At 34.5% G+C, this 24,425-nt stretch overlaps 1 protein-coding gene and 1 long non-coding RNA gene across 7 annotated transcripts in view; one reads left to right on the forward strand and one right to left on the reverse strand.

The window, feature by feature from the left end:
* The window catches only part of LOC132697939 (activating transcription factor 7-interacting protein 1), a 41,315-nt gene extending 37,013 nt beyond the window's left edge, over positions 1–4,302 (reverse strand). For 2 of the 3 annotated variants that reach the window (XM_060663718.1, XM_060663716.1), the window contains exon 1: positions 3,432–4,302. The gene's annotated coding sequence lies outside the window, so the exon portion shown is untranslated. Of the gene's footprint in view, positions 1–390; positions 1,243–3,431 lie in introns of those variants that run through there. The other variant, XM_060663717.1, reaches the window with a different exon arrangement.
* Positions 4,303–5,540: 1,238 nt separating this feature from the next.
* Positions 5,541–8,808, forward strand: LOC132698037 (uncharacterized). Of its 4 annotated transcripts, XR_009618331.1 has the most exons (6): positions 5,578–5,588; positions 7,644–7,683; positions 7,751–7,883; positions 8,008–8,100; positions 8,160–8,294; positions 8,345–8,808. It is a non-coding gene; the product is annotated as an uncharacterized LOC132698037 (long non-coding RNA). The 4 variants fall into 4 exon arrangements; XR_009618329.1 differs by having other exon boundaries at positions 5,541–5,588; positions 7,644–7,883; XR_009618330.1 differs by lacking the exon at positions 5,578–5,588 and having other exon boundaries at positions 7,041–7,683.
* The last annotated feature ends 15,617 nt before the right edge of the window (positions 8,809–24,425 follow it).

Genomic DNA, 24,425 nt, shown 5'->3' on the forward strand with positions numbered 1-24,425 from the left:
AGTAGCGGTAATAGATATAACGTCTTCAACAATCAACAAACCACAAACTGGTCAAAATTGTATAAGGCGGTAAATGTGTGACACCGTCCGTTGTTGTCCTTCTAACCGGCTAAGCAAATTTTTGGTTGATTTCTGTTAATCTGTGAATATGTACAATTTGGCAACAATGGATTCGGGTCAAACATTTACCGCCATCTAAAATGCTTGACCGCTGTCAAAGGTACCGTGGCTTAGTATAGCCGAACAATACAATAACGTCAATCGTCCCGGGACGGAACCATCGCCAATCGGAATTAAAAGTCGGAGACCGAAACAAGTGGGGGCAATTGCAGCGCCGGCGACATAAACGAAAATATAACCTACAAATCAATAATTACTGTTTAAACGTACCTCGTATATAGTAGGAACTCGAATAGTGAACCCGGTTTAGAAAGGAACGTCTACTAAAACGACGTGAAAACCAAAACGTTAGTTTACGTAAGCACCAAAGCGCGACGTTCTCGTTCTCTCTGCGGCATCAGAATCAAGTTGGCGTTGACCGCGTTACAAAGCGACAGAGGGGCGCGTGCGCGTTGTCTCTCCCTTGCCCACGCTTCCGAGTACAGAACGCTGTTCAACTCTCTCTATTGCCTGGCTGTAGCTCCAAGTGAAAATCGGACTAGGTGAGTTTACTTTACCAGATCACCATGGAGCTTTTGACTCGGTCAATATTGTGGTGATCTAACGAGACGTGCTTTTTTTTAAAAATCGCAATTGTTTTTATACAACGGGAAGTATATGGGCTGTTTAAATTTAAATCGTCGAAAATTGAATTACTATTTTTTATTTGCAAAGCAACGTTAATCAATACCTGAATAATTGTCACCAGAACAGTCACCGTTGAAGCGATTCCAGTTTCTTGGAAATTAAATAAGTAAATATACAAAATTATATTTCAAAAAAGGTCGCACGTAAATGATTTACGCGGCATTCCTAAACACTAGTGTGCCACGGAACCGGGTCTTTTATTTCGCCCTTGGCGCTATCGATCCAGGCGCCATGTTTAATTACTGTTCGTCTACAATCAGCAAACCTGATGTCCGTATTCGTGGGAGCCTGTAATTTTCCCACCTACCGATTCCAGGCAATAGCGTGGTCGCAATTATTTTGCAAAAGTTAGATAATATGACACGAAAAATTTGTCAAGCGCGTAACATCGCTAAGTCTACTAGCATTCCAGACACCTAATCGTTCCGACATGGAACCAAGAGCTCCAAGAGGCGGTCCGGATGCACCCCAGAAACTTTTGGTACATTCGAGACTAATTTTCGTCCTCGTAACGCCAGCCAAACGCAGTTTTCGACATTTTGGACAACGAAATATCATTCCGAACGAACACGTTGTCACGCCAGACCAAACGAGCTGCAATCAAGCTGACGCTACTCAACGCGGGCGGTGGGGGGATCGGGGAGCGGGCCGCGGCCTCCGCCGGAACCGCTCGGCGTTGTTGCCAGCTCTGCGGGCAGGAAAGAGGTCAGCCAACCCGAGACAACGCGCAAACTCGTCCAACCTCCCTTCGACCTTCGTTCCGACGTTCCCGTTATAGATTTTCTCCGCGTGCACTTTTACCTCAGCACTCACCATCGTTTTGTTGCGCTTGATTCTTCTTCTAATTTTCCTCAACCCGCGAAGCCTCATCCTTGAAGGCGAGCTGGGAGGGGCGTGGCGCGAGCAATACCAAATACCAACTTTAAAAAGCGTCTAGCTTTAGGTGCATGTTGGTGCTCTTCGTTTTTAAGGTTTCCGATTATGAATATTACGAGGTGGAGTCGACAAGTACCAAACCCGAATTTCGTAATTTCAATGTGTACGATTAAAATGCAATCAGTAAACTCTGACTCTAATAACCAGGTCAGTTAATTCGTTTCCAAAAAAAAACGCCGTTTACGCTGCAACCGAAAAAAATCCAGAGAGTCGTGACGAAAATTACCAGATTTGGCACCGAACGGGGATCTATAAATCTCAGTGACGTGCAAAATCTACGCCCGACATCGAACTACGCAGGCTGAAGCCGGCAAAGGAGATGTATCGACGTCTCTTTCGTCTCGAGGTATCTTCTTCTTACGTCGCTTTTAAGGTTTGTCCATCAAAGACAACTTTGACACTTGAAAACCGATACGACTGTGAACCCAGCATACCAGAAAAATAATTATACCTCCACCAATTATATATTACTTTCCATTTAATCGTTTCTTTTTATTTTCTATTTTTTATTTTCTTTTTCTCAAAACTATTAACAATGTGCAAAACCTCATTCGGTAAATCTATAAAAAGTACTTAATTAATTAATTATCTTTTATGTTATATATTCATTTTGACCAACAACTTCTTCCAAATTCTACTTGGATAATAAAACTAAAAATGCTCTCGTCCGTTGGACTTTAAAAAATACGTACTTTACGTAAACAAAAATTTTCAGGTTAAGTTGCATGCATATTTCAATCTAGTGTTGACAAATTCTAAGTCTAAAACTTTTTAAAAGTTATATAATATATTTTATATTATACTTATTTTGACCAACAAGTATTTCCAAATTCTAATTGGATAAAAAAAAATAGAGAAAAAAATGCTCTCGTCCGTTGGACTTTAAAAAATACGAACTTTAGCTAAACAAAAACTTTCAGGTTAAGTTGTTTCCTCGTGCATAGTTTCGTCAAATTTTAAGTCTAAAACTTGTTTTTTTAATTTAAATTCTCTTTTGTATTTATACGGTTTTCCTTTAATTCATTGGAATAAGCACTTACACACAGATACTAGCAATAAACAACATTAAATAACTTTTTGTACATTTTTTACACCACAATTCAGATTTCAGTCACGAATTTTATCAATTAGATCAGTCTCATTTTCCACTGAGGTTTCTCCTTCAGGTAACATGCAGAACTTAAGTGGGTTTATTGTGCTACAAAATCAAAAAATTGTACACGAAGACCTGCACGTTTAACTCGAAATTTTGCGCAAATTTGCAAAGTGTGACAGATTTAAAACAGGGAAAAATGCGCCTGGACGGCTAGGTGAATTGATGCCAAATCTCGCCGTGTGTTTTTAAAACGACCCAAATGGCTTTACCTCGGTAATAAAAATTAATACCCTCGACGTTAACTTAAACTTACCGTAAAAACACCGCAAACATTTTAAAGCAAAAGGTACGAGTCGCCTATGTTATTAAGTCAAGTGAAAAAGATCTCCACAACAATATTTATCTACCGGCGTTTGGGAGTCTCGTCAATTTCCGGCATTGTGACAGATGTCGCAACTTACTCGATCCGCCATTTTGAATATTCAAATAATGACGTATAACGGTAAACGTCAAAATCGAAAACAAAATGGCGACTTTGAGGAGGCCACAGTTTCGCTCGCGTCAGAACAAGTCATTACACAGAAAAACTTACCTTCCTCAGAACGCCGGATCAGTCATTAATTTCATGAAGTACAGGCGCAATGATCGAATCGTTAAGCTATGCTGAAAAACTATACCAACTCACTGCCAGCCACACGACACTGACGCGGAGAGAGCGGGCTTTCAACCGCACGCCAGGTTGCCAAGCGTGGTCTGACGCTTACGCGCATGTCGATCCGCCATCCCTGTTTCTCCGTGAGGTTGGTGTGAGTACTGTTTAACGTTTGTTATGTTTATATCTTCACGACGTGATTTTTCCTAATTTACTGGATAGCGCTAACACCAAGGGAAATTTGAGGTTAGGCTAATCCGTCCATTTCAAAGCCAATTACCATTCGTTATCATTTCAATATAAAGCTAGTAGAAACATAATTATATACACTTATTCCAAATTAATCATTTTTTAATTAACCAGATCATTTTAATTTCCTTCTATATTTTTCCAACAATCTTGGATCAAACAATTACGTTGTTAGTAATAACATACAGGGATATTCCAATAATCCCTATACCATTAGCGTAACAATTCTCGTACTTTATTGACGCAGTTACCATTTTAGTCATTCTACCAATGCAATATCTATTGTAAATAAATGTCTGTACAATAAATTCCAAACGGCTATGATTTTAACAAGACGTTTATTATTAAATTCTGGAATCGCTTTGTCAAAGCACTCCTTGATTTAGTTATTTTTTTCTGAGGAGTCGTTATATTTGTACTTTGGTTGTCGATATCGACACCTGCAAACCTTCAACCTCAAAAATTAAGTGCCTCTACAAAAGACGCGGAGAGTAAACGTTTAAATGAACGCTACCCAAGTGGGCCCCAATCGAGCGCTGCTGCGAGAAGCGCATAATAATAAAACCCGACGAAATGATTTCCTAAAGCGAGAGCGAGAACGGTGCGTAGCTGCGCGCAGTGTGGCAACGGTGCACTACGTCAGCACATGTCGAGATATGAATGACCTTTGAGTCACCTTCGGGAACGGGTTCGAAGCAATGTTTTTGTCGCCATTTCGGGCCTACGTTTCGACGTTATTTTCGCGGTTCACCATCTGGAAACTGTCGTACGAGGTCTGCTCGACTGAAACTGCGACCTGTTCCGAAATGACCCCGACATTGGGTTATTTAAGGGGGTGAACGAGAATTATTTAATATCAACATAATTACCAGATTATTAGATACTATAGTAACCATCTAAAACATTAGACATCCAAAGGAATATTATAATTTCTTTATCAAAACCCAAGTCCAAAATTTAGGAATTTAAATTTTTCATATAATCGAAAATCCAGATTTTAGGTTATGTTTTTGGTAGTTCTTATTAATTGCAGGCAAAAATTACATGGGACATTGCATTTTGTTTATTTGAGCCAATGATTCCGCGCACTCACCGTGAGCATTGTTTGGAAAGATATATTTAGAAACATATTCATTATTTACGGAATAAATTATATTAATGGCAATCCAAATAGGTACTGTATCCCTAAACGAAAAGTGCTTTCTGCGAAATATGTTTTCATTACTAAGGCACCTATATCTGGTTACTAATGCAAGTTGATTTGATTGGTGCTAGTAACTGAAGCTGACAAAACTTCGACTGACGAATTTCTGTTATAGCTAAGTATGTCGTATTCATATGGTTTCCTATACACAAAGGAACTAGGTAAGTTTGCTAAGTTTGTACTGACCCCTGGTAAGTATAATCAGTACCAAATCCATCAAATAAAAAAAAACATATTTTTAAAACACCGTGTATAAATTCTCCCATTTCATTAAATGATATACGAACTACATATTCGCTTTACTTTGTTACCCAAGCTCATAAATTAATATACATTAATCACCCAATTTTCAACGAAAACTTTTAAATCGAAATATTTTCAAATTAAAGTTCCAGTGAAAATAAAACACGTTGTATGTAGAGATGTATCTATTAATCGCAAATATATAATCCAATCGTCTAGCTTGTGCTGCTATCTGCCGAACAGGCGAAAACCAAATAAATAAGTTGGCTCCACACCGCTTGGAATATAATAGATCTCACCCCAATACAATTAAATCTTACAGTTCGAGTTCCTCCACTGGTTTATAGATGGCGCGTATTGGTTGACTTTTAATTCATTCCGTTCAATTGTCAATATTATTTGTAAGTACATTTTTATTTTATAGATTAGAATTCATTAAATAGTTATTTGCTTCAAAGTGGTGGATCCTTGGTACCATTTTTAATTTATCGGTTAGGTTTAAAATGGTATTTTTTACGGATATATATTGCTTTTTTATAAAAAAAAAGTAAAGTCAAAGTTACCATGACTAATTATTATTCCAGTTGGTCGATTACAATAATAATAAAGTATTTATCGATTTATCAGATAACTTAAAACCATTTAACAGCTTCCTAAGATGCGTGAAAAGAATTTTTTTTTTACTTTTAATAGACGCTTCCTGGTAATCTAACGCCAGAACTTTTTTTGGCTATAGTCGTTCTTTCCCGTTTTATGATTGGAGCCAAAATCCGTGTAAGCAATTTATCACTATTCCAGTGAAAACTGTTTTACCCACCTCTTCACCAACAGGTTGGCCAGGGCAAAATCATAACGCATTTCCGCAATCTTTAACACTTTTCCAGTGTTAAACCACAGAATTATAGTTAGGTCACCCTCCTCCGCTTGTAACGCAAGGCATAATTCAATTATTTCAAAATTTGTTAACGGTTTTCGATCACGTTTTCGGTTTAAATTTTTTTATATTTGAATACTGTATCCCTACTATTTTGAAATTGTATGTGTTATAAAGTAATGGATATTATTATGTCCCTTGAATATCCCACACTAGGCAAAAAATGACAGATCAAACACATAAATCTGTTTTACCAACTGACATTTATCAATTGAATCTAACTCGGCTGGAATCACAGAATACTAAGCTGAAATGTAGGAGTAGGCAAATAAAACGGCAACTCTAAAAAGAACTTGGCAATGTACATGTGTGCAACGCGTCTGGCGGAAAGTACAACAATTAAAGAACCACCTACTAGATGGCATCTTACATGTCACGCAAATTTTAAGATTTATAAGGAAAACTTTGATAAGTGGGAAAAGCAAATTAAGTACACAAATTGTAATTAGGCTGACTTTCTCGCCACAGTTCTAGGAACAAAATTTTTGTATCAGAGTAAATAAACTTCCACAAAAATATAAAATAACAGTACGTCGTTTATCTCACCCTTAACTAATGGTAAAACATAACATAGAAAGTGTTTTCGTATTTAAGAGGTATTATTCACATAATCTGAATACACTTCTTTTCGGATGGATGCTCTCAGATGGCGGTGTTTCGTCGCTCATCTATGTTTCCACCTCACTCGACGATTCGTCTTCTGCAACATAGATGGTGCGGTAAGTATCGTTCTAAGTTATTAATTATATTATTATTTTTAAATATGTAATCAAAGATCGTTTAATTTTATTTGTTTTTGTTAGACAGATTTAAACTTACCACAAGTAATGACTGTTCCAAGAGCTATGTAATTGGGTCAATGTATTAGTTATTATATTATTGAATAACCCACCACTATTAGATTCTATATGGTGTAAGTCAAAGAGTATAAGATAGATGGGAAGGCTACCATTAGTGGCAATGTTAAAAAGCGTATATGAGTTTCAAAGCCTCTAGTGATTGTGTCCAGTCACGGAAACGGAAAACGCAGGGGTCTATTCAATTTACAGTTAAAACGTGAAAAAAAAAATGTCGAGATGGTTAAAAATTTTTTTTTATTAAAATATAAATAAGTGCTGTTATGAGTTACAAGCTACTGTAGATTTTCAGTGTGACACATTACTTTAAATCGCCGTCACAGTACTTGAGTACTTGGATACAAATATTAGATGGCATTCGTAACAGTATACGTGACCTTCCCCTCTATCTTATACTCTTTGGTGTAAGTCAAAGAGTGAGAAACGAACGGCGTATTTAGGCGATGTTTGGGATCGATTTGTTAGGGCTAATTTGGTTACTCCGCAATATTTCAAACCAACTAGCCAATTCTTATACCAACTAAATAACCTGTTATTTTGATTATTTGCATTGGTTAATGTGCAGATTTTTCATTATTGCTTTTATATTGACTATATATTTGAAATAGTTTGTATACTATCAAATTGTTAATATGATTGCTGTAACCGTATCGGACCATCCATAGTCGTGACGCGGACCTTTTTTGGACAACTGTCAGTTGTCAGGTATGTGATCCTCTGTGCTGCGTACATCATGGAAGTTTAATAGACATCCTAACGCTTGACGTCACAGATATGGGCGGAACTTATATCGGCTCCAAACAAACGACAAAATAGCTGTAAGAAATTTTTCATTTAATGTTTTCCTGTTTTTGTATTGCTGAAGGAACATGCTATTTAATAGCTTCTCATACGTTTTTGTCCAGGTGAGTTATTTTAATGTAATAATTCTGCTTGAAAAGTTTTTGAGGTTAAGTTTTTAATTGTTTTCTGTTTATTTTTGAATTTACTAAAGTTATAAGATTTCGAATTTAGCCGAATTAATTTCAGGCTTATATCCAGACTGTAGACATTATAGTTCAAAGTATACATGAAGTTTTTTCGTTTCCCAAAAACAAAACCAAGAAGAATTTCTCTCATAAGGTAAGTAAATAATGATATTCAGTTTTCAAAGATTAATGTTTAAATGTATTTATGTACAGGAGAAAAGATAAAGGTCCAAGTCATTTTGCAAAAGTGTGAGATTGCTATTTTGTAAATAAAGAAAAGAAGAATGGAGCAACCTTATTTAATTTTAGTATTCAGAAGAAGTTTAATTTGAAATCTCCAGAAAAAGGGTATGAATATACTATTGCAGAAACTCTATTAGTCAACATGTTTTTTTTAGGAATTGAACCATAGAAAAGAGCGAAATTTTTTTGGATAATCTTTTAACCAAGTCCCTACTAGGACCTTTAGTTGAACAACTACCAGGACCTTCAACTGAGCCAGTGCCGACTTGATGTTTCGCTCTTAAGTCCCATCATCGGCTTCTCTAAAGGCTGAAAATTATTTTTTAAGCCAACAGGTGGCTGAATTAACCAAAAAGTTAGCTTAGTTATGAAGTTGTAAAGAAAAATGATGCTCATTTATTAATGCATACTGGCATTCCAACCAATGAGTTTTTCATGGTCCTATTTGACCTAATGGATAGCTTTACATTAAAGTATTATGCTTGATGGAATTTTCAGTTCATTTCTAAAATCAATCAGCTAATTAAGACCTTAACGAAATTAAGACTTAATCTTCCACAAGAAGTTCTTTTTAAGAATTTGATAAAAACCATACCATCTAGACAACAAAATCAGGCGTGCCTCCCTACTGCTTTCATCAATTTTAAAAATTGTAGAATAATTATAATATATTATTATATATATAATTATTTTCCTTTAACGAATTTTGAATTTAGAACTTGTGACAAATTAAAAGAGTGCACATAAGTGCTTAAAGCAAATGAATAATCCAATCACTTAATTGATTATTAAAAGGAATCCAACGATCCGCTACCCGCTAAATCAACTACAAAATAGCCTATCAAAAATAAACTATCGGAGCGATTTAAAATCTCTATAAAAGCACTGGTTGCTTTTATCTTAGCCGGTTCGCGTTTCGTTGTCTTCCGCAAAATACCAAAAGGAACCCATTTGGGTCCACAACAATATGAATGACAGAATCACAACTGTTTAGGTTAGACCGATAAATAATGCAAGTTAAAAATAAACATTCCAAACACCCAAAAGGAAATATGGGAAAAAATCCACCCACCCCTTCAAGCTAAGGGCGCCGACATATATATTTTTGTAATTGTATATTGTTACTCTTGTAGGTTGTATGAAATGAAAATTAAATTTGAAATAAATTGACAATAAACAGCCCTGAATAAAATAACCACAAATAAACATCGGAATTTTTAGTTAGTTAAAAAATAAAAGGAAAAATGGCCAATTTGAACCGGCGCAAAAAAAACGCCTTTCAGGAACCGACAGCCTACGATGTATTCGAGTGGCCGTATTATGCGCTTACTATTTTCGTGGTTGACCGGAAACGTCTTTATATGCGATAATATATTTATTTCCATCGGTTTCGGCGTATTAGAATAAATCAAAATATTGTAATTAAAGCAAACATACAAATTGCAGAGCGTTATATCTGAGTCTCTATGATTCAGTTAATCAATTAGAAAGCCAAATTATATAATTTATAATTTCTGGAGTCTCGGACTAAAAACATGTAAAGAAAGGGGCCTTTATGGGAGGCCTATAGCTTTAAGGTTAATGTTTTATACACAGAAATTCCCAAACTACTTGGTGCATGAATAAAAACACTAAGGTTTGGGTTCACTCTTTATTTCTTTTGTATTCTAGGAGGAAAAAGGACAACACCTTTTATTAGTAGGACGGAACTCGCTGTATCCAGAAAGATTGGTGCATTTGAACTACTCCAGGCACCAACTTCAGGTCGGTCGATACGTATTTATTCTTTTTTATTTCAAAGAAACTTCCACAGCCTTCTGTAATACTTTTTATAAAACTTCTGGAATTCTCCTACGTCGGTTTTTACTGAGTCGAACTTGCTGACGTTTCGCCAATCATCCTGTTGGCTGCTTCAGAGCTTGACTGAAACTGGCTCGCATTTCACTCGGTACCTGTTTATATATTGTTTGAGGATGATATGTCGTGTTTCCGTAATATTCGGCCGATTTTGTCAGTAACCCCTTATATATATATATATATATATATATATATATATATATATATATATATATATATATATATATATATATATATATATATATATATATATATATATATATATATATATATATACTATACAATACTATATATATTCATATATATAATTATTTTGCTTTAACGAATTTTGAATTTAGAACTTGTGACATATAAAAAAAAATATTTGTGTATCCGTAAAAATTTAAAATTTAAATGAATTTTATTTGATTCTGATTTTGAAAATGTATACATGCTTCCGATATCTTAGAAAATTGGATAACTAGAAAAAAAATCAAAGAAAGATGAGTATTGTAATTCACATATCATGATATAGAATTAGCGGAATGCCGTTCTGTGTGTCGAACCAAAAGTCTTTTCTGAACCCCGGGTTACAAAATTTAGGGTAAAATGATTACAATAAAAAAGGTTCATCAAAATTTATTTACTGCCAAAAAAAAAGGAAAAGCAATGAAAAAAAAATGCAGAAAATATGTTTGCATTATTCCTGTACGGTTAGAAGGGGTGCGCAATTTGTCTTTTAAAATTTGTATGTGTAGTCAATTAGAGATTGAAGTTATGTGATGTAGGACGGGATTATGGTGGGCGCTACTTATGATCCAGAGCCTGCTAGATTGAGGTTATGTGAAATACAACTCCTAAGACTGTCACTTAGGAATGCGAATGTAAAAAAGGTTATTTATTAGGTGATATCCAATAATTCTTAACCAACGTCTCGGAAGGACATCAAGCGCAAAAGCAGAAAGTTAGAAAATCACCGACTGAAACCGGGAAGATTACTCTGTACACTGATCTTTTTGTTACGTTGTGGAGCCCATAATGTTATCCCCAATTTTCTTAAAATATCCCATCAAGCCAAAACCTGCTTATAAAATTCTTCGAAAATCTAGTTTCCCTTTACTTCGAAAAAAATTCATCATACTCGTAAGGAAATAGAGCAAATTAGTCATCTGAGACGGTGTTTATGCCCCTCATTTATCTGCGCCATCCTCAAACAATATATAAACAGGTACCGAGTGAAATGCGAGCCAGTTTCAGTCAAGCTCTGAAGCAGCCAACAGGATGATTGGCGAAACGTCAGCAAGTTCGACTCAGTAAAAACCGACGTAGGAGAATTCCAGAAGTTTTATAAAAAGTATTACAGAAGGCTGTGGAAGTTTCTTTGAAATAAAAAAGAATAAATACGTATCAACCGACCTGAAGTTGGTGCCTGGAGTAGTTCAAATGCACCAATCTCTCTGGATACAGCGAGTTCCGTCCTACTAATAAAAGATGTTGTCCTTTTTCCTCCTAGAATACAAAAGAAATAAAGAGTGAACCCAAACCTTAGTGTTTTTATTCATGCACCAAGTAGTTTGGGAATTTCTGTGTATAAAACATTAACCTTAAAGCTATAGGCCTCCCATAAAGGCCCCTTTCTTTACATGTTTTTAGTCCGAGACTCCAGAAATTATAAATTATATAATTTGGCTTTCTAATTGATTAACTGAATCATAGAGACTAAGATATAACGCTCTGCAATTTGTATGTTTGCTTTAATTACAATATTTTGATTTATGCTAATACGCCGAAACCGATGAAAATAAATATATTATTGCATATAAAGACGTTCCCGGTCAACCACGAAAATAGTAAGCCGATAATACGGCCACTCGAATACATCGTAATCTGTCGGTTCCTGAAAGGCGTTTTTTTTTTTGCGCCGGTTCAAATTGGATATTTTTCCTTTTATTTTTTAACTAACTAAAAATTCCGATTTTTATCTGTGGTTATTTTATTCAGGGCTGTTTATTGTCAATTTGTTTCTAACTTAATTTTCATTTCATACAACCTACAAGTGTAACAATATACAATTACAAAAATATATATGTCGGCACCCTTAGCTTGAAGGGGTGGGTGGATTTTTTCCCATATTTCCTTTTGGGTGTTTGGAATGTTTATTTTTGACTTGCATTATTTATCGGTCTAACCTAAACAGTTGTGATTCTGTCATTCATATTGTTGTGGACCCAAATGGGTTCCTTTTGGTATTTTGCGGAAGACAACGAAACGCGAACCGGCTAAGATAAAAGCAACCAGTGCTTTTATAGAGATTTTAAATCGCTCCGATAGTTTATTTTTGATAGGCTATTTTGTAGTTGATTTAGCGGGTCGCGGATCGTTGGATTCCTTTTAATAATCAATCAAGTGATTGGATTATTCATTTGCTTTAAGCACTTATGTGCACTCTTTTAATATGTCCGAGAAGTCGCCTCGCTCGCCATCAGAACCCAAGTTTCTATTTCTATTTTATCATTTTTATGTTATTATTTCGATTATTTCTTACGATCTTCGACATCATAAGTAGGATCAGGACTTTTCGGTAACAATCGGACAGTGAGAAGTGACCGCAATTAGTGCAGTGCTAAATAAATGCGCTACTGTTCGATGGATGAACTGCAATTGTGGTTTTTAGAAAGAAGAAGAGAAAAAATTTGGAATGCAGTTCTTAGCAGTCTCTGCAAATCCAGTAGATTTATTGCAGTCATGAGGAATATTTTGTCACTTAAAACTTGCTATTTTGTTGCTATGCTATATTGTAAGGATGAGTAGGCAAACGATTGGCTCTATTTCTCTGCGGTCGTGATACTGGATCGAAGCGAAGTTTTGTCCTTGCCGTATAGTACTGAAATTTTCTATAAACGGCCTTCGAAATTTTAAGCACCCATAAGTGGCTGGCATAAGGCAGTTTGATATTAAGAAGTTTAAAATGTGACAAGTTTCGTTCCATCTTCGGGCGAATAACTAAGAACGGAGTCTCCCTGGTTCTTTGAAGCTTCAATTTTGTGAGATCTTTCCTTTTTACTTAGCACGGATTCAGATTGTTTTCTGTTGAAAGAAACTATTGCATGCAAATAAGATGGCAAATGTCTGAGCACTTTGCCCACTTTGAGGGACAGCAGTAGCTCTTGAAGAAGCAATAAGCAAATGATGCGAATTGAGGGAATTCAACAAATTGAGTATCGCTATTCGTTTTTGGTTTAAATGATCAATGCTTTAATTGGGAATTAAATGAATTATTTTGAAAAAAAAAAGTTAATTTTTGTAACATGGATAAACAATTTTCGTATTAATATTTCTAAGTATTATAGTAAACTCGGGTAGCTTATAATAAAATAAAATATAATTGGAACTTGTTGTTTATCTTTTTTTCATGCCAACGATCCTCTTAAAGCAAAATTATGGCACCACAAAATTCTAAACCACTTAATGACTTAATGACTCCAACTTGTTCCCAATGAAAGAATATGATTCCAAACAATATTTTATTCAATAAACTGGAAAGGAATATTTATTTTATTTTTATTTTATCTCATTAATGACATTTGGTGCTGGGAGAAAACTGTATAGAAAATTTATAAACGTTATTAGTTATGTATAGTGCAATTGAAAAAATGTTTTGTTAATTGTTTATTTTGGACAACAAAAGTATCTCACCTCAGGAATACAATTTGCATTCGCATTTCCAATAAATTAACTGCCAAAAGTGATACCAAAGAATACGTCTCTGTAATCATCGATGTATTTACCAAATTTCTATTGTTATAATGTGTTGTTGAACTACCGGTGGCGTTGAACTATGGTGGCATAGATTTCTGTTATTTTACTTAACAGGGTCTATGTGGTGGAGGCATATGTTTTCCTAATTTCCCAGTAAGTTACTGCAGATGTGTTGTTGCCTGATTGGTTTACATAAAGGTAAACGGTGAGACTAGGTGTGACGTGTCGCCGATGTGCAATGCTTTATTGGAGAGACGTGTGTCGCCGAAGGTGGTACTCCCGATAAGCATCGTGGAGGGGCATGTGTTGTCCGAGGTGATTCGAGGTGATTGTTTCGATAAGCTTTGCTTGGTTGGAGAGGCGTGTGTCGCCGAAGATAATTATCCCGACAAGCATTGCGTTATTGAAGAGGCGTTTGTCGCCATAGGTCCATAGATCCATATGCCAGTAAACAGTATTTTACTGGATGATGGTGGTGGAACCGAATTGCAATGTTCTTTATAACTGATGTTTTCATAGGTCTGCCAAATGATAATACATTGCAAGTTGCATGTAAGCTGATTTTGGTTTCCTAGTATATTGGTTAATGATAATAATAATAACGAAGACTTGCATCGCGTTTTTTATTTTGCTTGGTTAGTCAGGATGGACTAGTGAAGGTAAAGTTTTCGAGGTCTAGATGACCACCCGGTGCCCGAGGACGTGCACTAGTCAGTATGGCCGTGTCGGCGCCCTTAGCTTTAAGTGGTCGATATTTTCCCATATTTCATTTTGGGTGTTTAGACTGTTTATTGTTTATTTATTGTTTAATTGATCATTCCTGAAGGAATATGCTCGTTTGACTTTTACAATGACTTCTTCTTCCTCGATCAATCCATGAGTGCTAGCAACGAGAAACTCTGAATTTGTAAGCCATACTACAGTGTGCCGAACATTTAAATTCTGGTTTTGCCTCAAATAGTCTAGAGCATCATTTTCATACGTCCTGCCGCATTGGAATACTTTTATACCATCCAACTTGTATTGACCTAGAAGAATATTGAATAAATATTAATAGTAGTAATGGAAATGTATATCAGACTTGCATGATAAAAATATATCAATAGATTTATTTCTCACCTAAGAGTGTCTTAAACAAAGTCAGTGGGAAACTGTTTTTGATACTAGCTGCAATAATGCCACCAAAGTTGCTAGCGGTCAAGTGAAATTTTCTTTTCCATTTTTCGTTTGCCACCTCACCCGTAGTCGCTGCAGCAATATCTTTTATAGCCTCATCATCAACAGCAATTTTTTTCTGGAAAAATATTGACTTCTGAATTTATTGACTCCTCACTCAGTAGCCAAGTGAAACCAACAGTGTGTCCAAAGCTGCGTAGCCTTTCCCTCAATCTCTGATTCCTTAGATACTGCACCCTCAAGGGCACTATATGGCTTTCACTTTGGTTTAGTTGGAGCATTCCACAAATATGTCTGCGATCCATATGTTAGAATGCCCAAAAAGTGCCAATGCCGCAATATGATGGCATTTTATGCCTCTCGGACATGTATAGGTGGCTGACGAAATATCATCATTTTTTTCAACTCTGCAATAAAATTAACCAAATTAATTCACAATTATCATAAGAAAGGTAAATTAAATAATTAATACCTATAAATAAAATTCTAAACCTTAAAAAGTTTTCAAGTAGAATTATTACGTTAAAATAACTCACCTGGACCAAAACGAATGAAATTCTGTTAAACAGCACGTTCCTTCAGCAATATATCCAAGTAAAAAGTCTTGTATGTTGGCAAACATACATGAAAAGGTTACCGTTATGAACGAATTTGTTTGGAGCCAGAATAAGTTCCGCCCATCTCTGTGACGTCAGACCTACGCTGTATTGGTTAAACGTGAATGTGTAGTGCGTGCGTCTTGGTTATCTAGTTTACTGGTTAATTTGAACATTATCACTACCGTACATTTGCACCTTACCGTCTCTAAAGTGTTTTTTGTCAAGCACGGTAATTACATTCACTGTTTAAAAAAAGTGATTATTTTGTGTTTTCATGTAGGCGGTTTTGAATGAATTTTGTTTCAAAAAGTATTTGTATTTTTAAAAACGATTTTTAATTATAATGCAAGTGTACACAATAACTACTTAAGCAACTTAAAGACTGTCTTATCCTATAAACGGTCTGCGTATTTATATGATTATTGCTGAATAAGCATACATCTCGCCATACTACTCTACTTTATATGTACTGAACATAAGTGGCTATAGAACTCCTCCCTCCTCAAGTTTGAGAAAATCGGGGTTGATTTTCGAGAGTTTTTAGTTCTATGCCCACCTTTACAATTTGTTTCCTTTTCAGGTAATAATAACATACAATAATTACAAATACAAATTACTGTTAGAGTAATTATAACAATAACTATTACAGTCATGGAAATACTAGAGTTTACCAAGGTTAAGTGTTTTAAAGGGTGATTTGTTAGGTTTCGAGCACTTTCTATGTCTTTTTTTTTATATTTCCAACTTTAATTTATCTTAACTGCAGTGGTTCGATATTTTGAACCAGTTCTTCGTTAATAGCTATCAACGGAGGTTTTAGTCTCAATTTAATTATGTCTCCTTTTTGAGAGTCGTAATTATTTATTTTCAATTTTAACATTACATTCTGCGGGCAAATTCGAAGATGCTTTATTTATTATTTCCACAATATGTTGATTTGGGCACTGAAAATATATATTTTCTTGGGAACTCGGGATAACTATGATAGAGTTATCATTTAATTGGGCAGCTGAAGTTTCTTTATACTCAATTGGAATCATTAGACAATGATTAGATAAATTAATTGTTTGTTTGCTGCAGGGTAAGATAGGGATTATTTATAACGGATATTTTATTATTAATTGGTATAGTGTATATACGGTAGAGATCATCAGAGTTGTTAGAAATAAAGAGTATGGCTACGTAAAATATGATAAGGTCATTCAAGGGAATTCGTGTTTTGGTCAAGTTTAGAGATATTTATATTTAAAAATGCTGTGGTGCATTACATTTATTTCGGCGAAATTGGTAGCGGTCCGCACATTCATTCGTATTTCATTAATAACATGAAGATTGTTGTCCAGGTTATATTGTTATATTTTGCGTCTTTTTGGCTAGGTAATTAATTTAGGTCAGTATGTTTTGCTGATTATTTTTTATATTATTCAGCTGAGCGTCTATATCCTTTGTTAGCCGTTTAACGATACGTCTTGGTGTAGGATTTCTTGGTTCTTTTGAAGAGTTTTAATATATTGTTCGTATCTTTGACCATCATCTTAGTCTAGTGTTCCAAATAAATATTTTTGTGACTTTCCAAACAAATTGAAGAGTCCTGTTTGAATTATTTTTAATGGAGTGGTATAATGATTAATAAAGGCTCTAATTGATTCCGCTGGGTCAATAAGATCTAATTAGTGACTTAAGGCCGTGTTTCTATTATCTAAGGTAACATTAATTCATAAAAACGTTAATTTTGTTAAGTTAGTCAAATTAACATTATAGTAGACATGATGAAAATTTGTTAAAATATAACTGTTTCTTTGGTTTACTGGTAACAGGGGGTTTATTATATATTCGATGTTGTATTGGGCACTTACGAATTGCGGCAGCAAGAGAATGGCACTCTTCATTCTTATACATATATATATAATTTTTGAATTGAGTCAACTTATATTTGGGTTGTAATTTTTGTGTTAAATTTTGAGGTGTGTTTATTAGTTGACCTTCGGGGTCATTTTCGCATTTTTGATTTTTTGCCTTTTTTGCATTAAGTTTTTAATTTATTTTTTCATTATGTTCCTTAAAGATTTCCGCAAGTACGTATACGTAGTTCTGTTTCTCGAAATTTAATTGATAGTTCAGATTTCCTTTTAGAATTTGGAAAGGAGAAGAATGTATACTTCTATTATAATTAAAAATTCCATATCCATTAACTCTTGGATCGTTTTGGTACGATGTTCATTTTTAAGAGCAACGATGCTCTCCTTAAGGTTAGAATGCAAACTTTTCAAACTTTACCCGTTATCTGTAATAATTTTGCTTGGTGTTCCATGATGCCAAAAGAAGTTAAACTTTGACATATTTCGAGGGAAGTTTCACTAACTGGGTACGCTGCTGCAAATTTAGAAAAGTTATCTATTATTGTAAGATATTTTTGTCCTTATATTGAGTATATGTCCATATAAATTTGTTCTAAGGCTTTGGTTCCAATTTGTGTAGGTCTGTAAATGATTTTATAATGATGTCTATCATATTTCGGTTTTTGGCATATTTCGCATGTGTTAACGAAATTTATTACGTCTCCTTCCAGGCTTGGCCAATAATATTTTTGCTTAATATTTTTTATATATTCTGTCATTCCTCGATATGATCTCTTTGTAGTGTGATATCTTTCTATTATTTCCGTTTGTTCATTTTGATCCGTTATATCTTCGAGTAACGTCTTAGAGATGACGAGCTTAAATGCATTATTTTTAAACGTTTTTTGAAAAGTTATAATTACTGGTTCTAGTTCCTTATTGGGGAAATGTAGGCAGTAGGTGTAAATTGTCTCGTAGAAGCTTTTGGATTTCTTCCATTATTGGGTTTTTGTTTATGTACGTCATCAGCGTTTTCTTGGTGTCAACTAATCTTTCTGTCCTTGCATGAGGTTGTGTCATGTCAGTCCACTTAAATATAATTTGATTTTTAAAAGTATTAATAGGTTTATTGACATATGGAACTCCTATAATTGGATTTTCCATAGATGAATATACTGTGTGCGTTTCAGAGTTGTCTACCTTTCCTCGGGCTTCTTCACTTGTTCGGCTTGTTTTCTTCTTCTAGTCTTTCGGGTTGTAGTGTTTTTTCACCTGTATTTGGAGGTCTTATTTGAATAACCGCAATTATCTTGACTTTGGGTTTCTGGTTTGGACAGTGACATCTGAGAATTTCAATACCATAATTTTGGAATAGGTGATTAATCATTGATTTAACTTTTAGCCAATCTAATTGGATTAGTCCACATTCTACTTAGGGAATCGCTATTTGTGTAACATGATTCTTTCTTGTATGATTTTTCATATTAATTAAGGTTTTCCAAAGCATATAGGTTTTTGGTTATATTTTTATTTAATGACTCGATAATAAATAAAACGGTTATTCTTATTGTCAAATATTGTAGCTATTTCTCTCGGTTTCGCGTGTTGATTGATAAGATATTGTAGGTTATTAAATTTTTAAATCTGTCGCGATACAGTGCGCTAATAAATAATCTTGTTGATCAAAAAGGTTTCCTTGAATTTCCTTAATTGTCTCTGAGAGTTCGATTGGTTTCCAATTTTGTTCAAATTTTTCAAAATTCATTCAGAGCTTTTTACGGTTTTTCAAATAAGTTTTCGTGCGATTTGAAGAAGTGTTTAATTTTTTCTTGTCATACATATTGATTATTTTTTCCTCGTTTTCTTCACATACAGCTGACATATGTGTTAGTGGGGGTTTTACTAGGTCTACACACTGTATTTCTTTTGGTTGTCGTGAGAGGGAGTCAGCGTTGACATTCTGTTTGCCTTTTTTATATTGAATAGTGTATTTATATTCCTGAAACTTTAGTTTCCACCTGACTAATTTTGAATGGAGAAGAATCAGTAAAGGTTTATGGGTATGGGGATTTCAAAATTTTTAATGGCTTCAATTTTTCTGGGGTTTGGTTTAACTCCATCGGTGTTATCAGGTGTCCCAGGAATTCCACTGTTTTCTTTGGTGATTCAGATTTATTCAAAGACTAATTTTAATGAGTTCGTGTCGTATTAAATTTCCAGTATTAATTTTTTGAAATGTTCGGTTTTCTATCGTTGGACTATCGGTGTTTCTAAATTAAATATTTCAAAGCTGTTAAGTTCAAATGGTTCTAAAGGTAGGTTATTATTAACACTACCTTCGAGGGCAATTGATTTTTCTGATATGTCTATAGTGAAAGGGTTATAAGGGTTTTTAAAGTTTGTATTCTTTAAATCAATTAGATTTAATTTACTAAAATACCGTCAAAATATTCATGAAATGGGTATAGAATAAATTCTATTGGTTTGATGATAACAAAGCATGTAAGTAATGGGACAGTTGTTTTATGTGTGCTTTCTTTGAACCTGCACATGTTTGAAGGGTATTTACGTAAGGTTTAATTAGTTCGGGAAAATACGTTTCTGCTTAAGAGGGTCTAAGAAGAGATGTGTGAGAACTTGTATCGATAAGTAAACGAATTTGATAATTAGGGATTTTAATGTAGGCAACTGATTTATTTGAAAACTATTTAAGGTTAAACAGGGTTTGTTTCGTCCGAGGCTACTGACTGAAAATTTTCAAATTGATCAATGATGTTTTATTTGAAAACTTTTTAGGGTTAAACAGGGTTTGTTTCGTCTAAGGCTAGACTGAAAATTTTCAAATTGATCAATGATGTTATTTTCTTCTTCGAGATGTTCAACATTTTCGTAGTTTGGCTCATAATTACAATAATAATCATATTCGTTAAAGTCAGTTAAGTTGGTTTAGGGTTCGTTAGTTTCGGGATTAATGTCTGTGTTGTTGTGTTGGTTTACCTGTGGGTTGGAAATGATTGTATTGTGGTCTTATTTGAGAAAATGGCTTTTTAGGTTGTATACTTACATCTGACATTGGTTGGGGGTATTGATTTTTAGAGGTCTGGAGGTTATTTTGATTAGAGTTATGGAGTTGCTGAAAAGTTGTTTTTTTTGGCTTAAAGAATTGATTACGAGGTTTGAAGAATTTATTTTGTGGTTTGAAGAATTGATTTTGGTGCGACGTTTGATTAGGGGGTTCAAAAGGTAAATTCGATTGTCTATAGGGTTGAATTGGTGGGTGGTTGAATACTCTTTGGGTGTTTGATAAAATATGATTAATTGGTTTCTGTGTCTTGTGCCGCATTAGGTTATTAATTTGTAGATAATTATTTTGAAAGTGACTTTGACTGGTTAGAATTTCGAAATTTTGTCTAAATTTTGAGCATTTTGAATTATAACTAGCGTTCTCAATTCATTGGAAATATTAGCCAAAAGATTTTGTGTTGCTGTTAATTCGTTTCGTTTTTTAGTAATATTGCTCTCGCTTCGGCATTTTGCATTTCGAAACATATACTCGTATTAATTTTGGTGACTAAGACTTTGAGTTGTCGAATATAATATTGAGTAGATTCGTTTTACTTAGATAAAAATATTAATTTATTAATTCATAAAGCTTGTCTTATCTCGGTTGTAAGGTCTGGTCGAGTTAATGAAAAATATTCGGCTGTTCCTAGTATTTTTGATTTAATTGCCAAAATAACGTATTCTTCTTGCAATACATCGTTGGTAAAATATCTAGCGTGAAAAGTGTCGATTTGTTCTATAAAAGAATCCAAACGAGATGGAGTACCATCAAAGCTTTTTAGCAGACTAATGTTTGATCTCGAAGTTCGTCTATATCTCGCGGTTGATTATTTGTTATATTATTTCTTCGAAGATAAGTCATTTAAAATTTTCACTTCTTAACTAACAGGAGTCGCAACTATAAGGAACAATTCGGTAAAAACTAAGTTCCTAGTTTCGTTCCTGTATCAACCAACACGTTCGTAGGAAAAATTCACTTGCCAAGTGAGGTTGTAGTGGACGCTGGGCTAGACCAATTCGTCCTGCCGGAGTCCTTTTCTTGGCCGTTGAAACCGAAGCGTGTCGTGCCGCCGATCCAATTCACTGACAATCCACAATGGTAACCCAACGCACAAATCATGATCGATTCGCGACTACTTGTGACGAACTACGAACTGCGCCAATTTTGTTTCAAAATGTGAAACTCGTATTTTTAAAACACGATTTTTATTTATAATACAAGTGTACACAATAAATACTGACGCAAAACAAGGACTGTCTTATCCTATGAACGGTCTGCGTATTTATATGATTATGGTTGCTGAATAAGCATGCATCTCACGATACTAATCTCCTTTATACATACTCATCATATAAATGTATACCATATAAATGTATAACATTTTTAATAAAAGCCATAAAGTGACACATGCACGTCGCACGATTTTAAGCTCTCGACTGTATCTGAGTCAATAGCTATGCAAATAGTCACAAAAAATACTCGCGTTGATTCCAGTATTCTTCTCCAATTAGAGGGATGTTCTATAGAAAAAGTGGAGGCTACTAAGTTTCTTGGTCTGCACATTGACAACAAACTTACATGGAATCATCACATCGACAACGTATTGCCCAAATGAAGCTCCTGCTCATACTTAATCCAAAATATTCGAGATACGGTATCCATTGACGTTTTAAAGCTTCTTCTTAGCACAAAAACGTGCTATTCGTTACATGATGCGTGTAACTAGTAAACATTCATGTAAGGATTTATTTACGGAACTTGATTTACGTCAAAAGTAACATGATAAGATGGAATAGGAGATGTGACTTGCACGAACATGACACACGGCAAAGAGATTACTTGGACGTTCCATTCTCTAGACTGCATATCGGGCAACAAAACCCAAGGTATTTTGGCTTGAAAGTATATAACAGAGCTTTAAATTTCTATTAATGCTTCGAAGAAACTGATAGTTTATCTGTGTTTAAGAAAAGAATTAAGAACTTTTTAACTGATAGGTGTCTCTACTCAGTAGATGTTTTTTTTAAATGTATTGTTTAATGATAGAGTTTAGAGAGGCTTGTCCTGCCAGAAGCGCTTCTGGAAGTACTTTTGCACAGAGACACACGTCCTGCCGGCAGGACTTCTTTCCGCTCATAAGATTAGCCTGCAGGCAGAACCAAACGTCCTTCTGGCAGTACAGGTGCAAACTAGAAAATAAAACATGTGGCCTCATCGTCTTAATTAGTGCATGTCCTGCTGGTAGGACTCATATTTAGTCATATTTGTACTTCCTGAAGTTAATAAAATTTTTCGAAGTTAATAAAATTTTTCGTTTTCAAACCCCGAACAGTACAGTAAGTTCAAAAATAAAAAACATTTTAAATAAAACGATAACTAATTTTTTCATCAACTTAACATAAAGAACACTTTATAAAACAAATGACATATATTTATTATATGTAATTAGGCTGGTATACCATGCTGAATGTGATATGTGAAACAATTTCTTCCAGTAGTTGGAGAACACATTACTGCTCGGATTCCACAAGCGCTACATCTATAACTAAACTTCTGCTGCACATTTCTTATTCTACTGCAAATAATACACTTTCTTTGCACTCTTTACCGTTTAACTTCCTTAATTAGGGCAGTAAGAGTGTGTTCTCCAAGAAGCCAATCTTGTCTCGGGGGTAGTCGTACTTCATTATGTACTTGGCGCGGAGCTAGCGGAGTTTCTACCGCAGCACCTGTCCGTTGGTTATTAACGCCATAACACACTGAGGTTTGCCACTCATCACCAAACTGTGATTTATTTCAAGAATTATCATTTTTTGAATCAAAAACCGTAGCGGGTGTAAAAACTCAACTGCCCACCATTTTTTATTAGCAACTAATCGACAAGTTTGAACTCCTATAAAATCGTACTCAATGCAGATAATGATGTCATTCAAAAATGCGCTGGTAGGGCAATCTTTTACGAATCAGAATTAATGCACATTTGTCCTGCTCGTAGTACCTACAATCCTAATATTTAGCGATTTTTTACGTACTCAAATGTGCCTTATACGTCCTGCCGGAAGGCCGCTGTACATTCTATCATTAAACACTGTATTTTAATATGATGTGACGTGCTTAATATATGTGTTATATGTAGTATCGAAAAGTAAAATAAATATCTATCTATCTATCTATCTATCTGTAAAGAATCAGATCATTACACGTTTAACGTACCCTTAGTCAGACTGAGATATAAAATTAGGTTAGTCCTGATATAAAATGTTTTTAATATCTGTACCAAAACATTGGTGTAAGTACTTAATAATTTAATTTTACTTTTTTAACGGAAAAATGAGTTAAATAATGGCCAAGTTAGGGACCTAGTCGAATGATTTTAAAATTTTTAAGAAATTTTTAGAGTAACCAAATTAACCGTTATTAAGGATATTCACGGTCAGTGGCGTATTAGATGTTTCGGGAGACTGACTTATGACAAAAACCTGAAATGTTAGTTCCTTGTGTTAGCGAATATGAGCTACGTATGTAAATTATTTTTGGGCATGCGGTGTTGCCATTTTTAGATTCTGTGAAACATTCTTGAACTTCTTCATGTAACATGTACCATTCCTATCTTAAATATTTTCGGAGATAAAAAATACTTTTTAAAATTTGGCAACAAACAACCCGATAAAAAATAATAATTTTTTTTCGTAACCCGTACAACTAAATACTTGAATTTTTGGTTGCGATTCCCTATTTATTTATTTATATTTCACAGACCATTCAACAGGCAGACGCAGCTATCCAATTACAGAATGGCACAATATAAGCTCATACTATTTAATAAAATCGGGAAAGTGAACAATAAATTTCTTATTTCTACAATGAAAGCAATGGTTAAAATTATAACTATTTATATATGTTTTTTTTTAATGAAATTAAGGCTTAAACTAAACAAATCTATATGAATTTCGATTAAAAAAGT

Source organism: Cylas formicarius, unplaced genomic scaffold, assembly GCF_029955315.1.
Source record: "Cylas formicarius isolate icCylForm1 unplaced genomic scaffold, icCylForm1.1 PGA_scaffold_2__14_contigs__length_35257938, whole genome shotgun sequence".
Classification (NCBI taxonomy): domain Eukaryota; kingdom Metazoa; phylum Arthropoda; class Insecta; order Coleoptera; family Brentidae; genus Cylas; species Cylas formicarius.